Source organism: Castor canadensis, chromosome 12 (genome assembly GCF_047511655.1).
Source record: "Castor canadensis chromosome 12, mCasCan1.hap1v2, whole genome shotgun sequence".
Taxonomy (NCBI): Eukaryota; Metazoa; Chordata; class Mammalia; order Rodentia; family Castoridae; genus Castor; species Castor canadensis.
The window spans coordinates 125,025,501-125,029,719 of NC_133397.1; the positions used below are offsets into that span (position 1 = coordinate 125,025,501).

Consider the following 4,219-nt stretch of genomic DNA (forward strand, 5'->3'; position numbering starts at 1 on the left):
TTAGTGATTTGAGTCCTTTCTTCTTTTTTTTGTATTTCCTATGTTTTAATTAAATACTCTTTAAATAATCAAGCACTGAAAACTCCATAAAAATATTATCTTAAAGTGGCTGAGGTTCTTTTCCCTTAAGTGTTCTAACCTGGGACGGGTCTTCTGAGACACTCCCATTTGTATTCCACGGGGCTTGTGATTCTCTCTCCATAAGCTTTATTTCCAGATCCCTGTAAGAATAGAGCCGGTCTACACTGAGTGTGTGGTGTGCTGGGTTCCAGATGTCTTTAGCACACGAGGAAGAATGTACAACACTGCAGCCTGCTTGGCCAATTTTAATTGCGGAATTTTTTCTTCATTTGGAATTTCTTTTTTTTTTTTCATTTTTCTTTTATTATTCATATGTGCATACAAGGCTTGGTTCATTTCTCCCCCCTGCCCCCACCCCCTCCCTTACCACCCACTCCGCCCCCTCCCTCTCCCCCCCACCCCCTCAATACCCAGCAGAAACTATTTTGCCCTTATTTTTAATTTTGTTGTAGAGAGAGTATAAGCCATAATAGGAAGGAACAAGGGTTTTTGCTGGTTGAGATAAGGATAGCTATACAGGGCATTGACTCACATTGATTTCCTGTGCGTGGTTGTTACCTTCTAGGTTAATTCTTTTTGATCTCACCTTTTCTCTAGTTCCTGTTCCCCTTTTCCTATTGGCCTCAGTTGCTTTAAGGTATCTGCTTTAGTTTCTCTGAGTTAAGGGCAACAAATTCTAGCTAGTTTTTTAGGTGTCTTACCTATCCTCAGCCCTCCCTTGTGTGCTCTCGCTTTTATCATGGAATTTTTTCTTCATTTGGAATTTCTTCCCTGCGGCCTTTGCTGCTTTCTCAGCCATGATCTCTGAGTACTTCCTTCGGTTGTATCTTCTGAACTCAGAGTTGGCCAGCAGCTCTTCCACAACGGTTCTCTTCCTTTGCTTCTTGGGAACTCATGAGTGCTAGAAGTCAGCTGGGTTGTCAATGATGGTTCCAATCTGGAAGTACTTAGGGAAGCCATCTCTATCATTTTTCTTATACAACCTTTTTGGGTCCATGCTTGCTCTCATCTTCAGTGCTTCGAGGTCATTTTTCAGTTCATCTGTCAATTCTGGAACATTCATACTAAACCAGCCATTGCCTGCTGTTTGCTCTCGCTCTTTCCTGCGCTTTTTCTGAAGCTGATGCTTTGATTCACTGTATGGTGGCACACAATCATTCTTTTCAAAATCAGGTGTAATAACGGCTTTTTGCAGAAGCTCATTCTTCTTTTTCTCCTTGATCTGTGTTAGGGTTCTCTTAGATTGCAGTCTGTCTGCATTGAAATTAATGTACAAACCACCCAACTGCTTGATATTCAGACCAGGGTCTATGCTGGAACTTGTCAACTTCAGAAGCTTAGACTTTGTGGTACTTAGTAAGTCCTCCTCATCACTAAATTCGTCATCTTTACTTTTGTCAGGGTCCAATGGTTCTTCTTCACTGCTTTCATCTTCTTCCTCCTCCTCTTCCTCTTCCTTTTTTTCCTCACTTGTCTTGTCTTCCTCTCCCAAGTAGAAGTTTTTATCAGCACTCAATCCAGGAGTTGTGTCAATTACAAACAAAGCATTGTCACAAGACCCATGTTCTGAGGCTCCACTTAATGACTCCTTTTGGTCACTACTTTCAGCAAAGCACACAGTGTCCTCCTCTTCAATCTCACTGTTTTCAGACTGCTGGCTTTCATCACTGCTGAGGACTAGTAAGACCGAATCACCTATATCCTGAGATGTATTTAGCTCAGACATGCAGAGTTTGGTGTCACACTCATGATCCGAGCTCCTTTCACTGTTCTCGTCTCCACCAACACCGACACTTGTGGGCTCTTCATCCTTACTATCATCATGGTCACTGATCTTTGTCAAGTCACTTGTTTTTACAGTGCCCTTTCTGTCTTCATTCTACCTGTCCACTTTAACAACTGCAAATGTTTGAGCTAATGATTTCATTATAGCCTCACAGTTCAGATTTGAGAACTTTGATGTGGTTTTGTTAACTGGGGGGACTGAGTGCTTTTGAGACACTGACTGCTGATGGCTAGTGTCCTGAAATTCAGAAAGGCTCTTCACTTGAGAACCTTCCTCATTAATTTTTTTTCCCCTCCTCTGTTACTCCAACATCTTCACTCAAACTCTTAGAATTCTGCTTTCTTGTTTCTTTAAGAGATGCAACACTGGCCTGTTTTTCCTCTGTTATATTAAAATGTTGGTCGTTTTGCACTGATAGTACTTTTTCTGAATTTCTGTGGGAGGAGTCATCAAAGTCATTATAAATTTCACTATTACAGAAATTTGGCTTATTCTTCTGAGAAAATGATCTTGCTGTTAACTGAAGGGTGTGCCTGGTATCTGAATCCTCTGAAGTCACAGAATTGCCCACAATTTGCTTTTCATTTCCTGCTATAGTCTTTGTATCTTTCTTCTCCCTCTGTACCTGTAACTTCCTCTGCATACTTTCGGCTGTTCTCTCTGGTGCAATTCCAGAGGATGAAATGTCTGAGCATGATGACTCAACATCTGAGACAGCTTGTGCATGTGATTCTTGGCTTGGATCTCGTTGAGATTTAGAGCTGTTTTCTGTGGAAGCCACAATCCTAGAAATACCTGAGGCATGAGATTCTCCTTCAGAGACAACTTCTTCAGTAAGAGACTCATTTATTGGAGTTATTTTCTTCCTCTTCCTACAAGTGGACCCGGGGTGGGTGCGATGATGATCTGCCTTCTCCTAGTTATTCTCACCATGGGCTCCTGGACCTCAGACATGGAAGAGCAACCTGACTCTGCTTCAGAGGCCTCTCCATTGGAGAGTTCAATGACCTCTGCTAGGGAGTCTGCAGTTCTGCCCTTCCTCCTTCTGGTTTTGGGAATTCTGGGGGCTGCCCTTCCTCCTTCTGGTTTTGGGAATTCTGGGGGCTGAACTTTGTTTCTCCGTCTGTGGTTCACCAAGACTTTGGCCATCATATCCAGATTCCGTCCTGCCTTTTGGATGTGCCTGAATCTCTTCAGCAGCAGATTTCTTCTGCCAGGGACTTGTAGCCCACGGGACTGGGACACTGGCCCAACAGTGGGCCGACCTGGTGACCACCATGTTCCCGGCTTCCTTTCTTCTTTAATACAATTCCATAACATTCCCTTTAACACTGCTTTATTTATATTTTTTTAAATTTTTATTGTTTTATTGTTCATATGTGCATACAATGCTTGGGTCATTTCTCCCTGCTGCCTCCACCCCCTCCCTTACCACCCACTCCACCCCCTCCCTCTTCCCCCACCCCCTCAATACCCAGCAGAAACTATTTTGCCCTTATCTCTAATTTTGTTGAAGAGAGAGTATAAGCAATAATTGGAAGGAACAAGGGTTTTTGCTAGTTGAGATAAGGATAGCTATACAGGAGTTGACTCACATTGATTTCCTGTGTGTGTGTGTTACCTTCTAGGTTAATTCTTTTTGATCTAACCTTTTCTCTAGTTCCTGGTCCCCTTCTCCTATTGGCCTCAGTTGCTTTTAAGGTATCTGCTTTAGTTTCTCTGCGTTGAGGGCAACAAATGCTAGCTAATTTTTTAGGCATCTTACCTATCCTCACCCCTCCCTTGTGTGCTCTCGCTTTTATCTTGTGATCAAAGTTAAATCCCCTTGTTGTGTTTGCCCTTGATCTAATGTCTGCACATGAGGGAGAACATACTATTTTTGGTCTTTTGTGCCAGGCTAATCTCACTCAGAATGATGTTTTCCAATTCCATCCATTTACCAGAGAATGATAACATTTCGTTCTTCTTCATGGCTGCATAAAATTCCATGTTAACACTGCTTTAAATAGAAGAAATTTTGATTTGCTGGTTTTAGAACTTTCATTAAGTCCAAAATGTTTTCTATTTTTCACTGTGTTTTTTCTTTGATCTCAGTTACTTGGAAATGCATCGTTTAATTTCTCACTATTGGCACTTTACACACATTTCCTGTTATTCATACTGTAATTGTGCAGTAGTCAAAAATCACCAACTATCTTAAAACTCCACATTTTGATTTCAACCCTCTAAGTTGGTAGGGTTTGTTTTATGGCTGCATGTGAATGTTCACACTGCATGAAATGAATGTGCATTTTGTTGTAGGTGGTGGAGGGCATGTACATATGTTCTGTAGGTCAAGTTGTTCAATAGTAC

The 4,219-nt window shown here is 41.7% G+C and overlaps 1 pseudogene; it reads right to left on the bottom strand.

Moving 5' to 3' along the window:
- Positions 1-778: 778 nt before the first annotated feature.
- LOC109701613 (deoxynucleotidyltransferase terminal-interacting protein 2 pseudogene) lies at positions 779-3,187 on the bottom strand (annotated as a pseudogene).
- Positions 3,188-4,219: the final 1,032 nt, after the last annotated feature.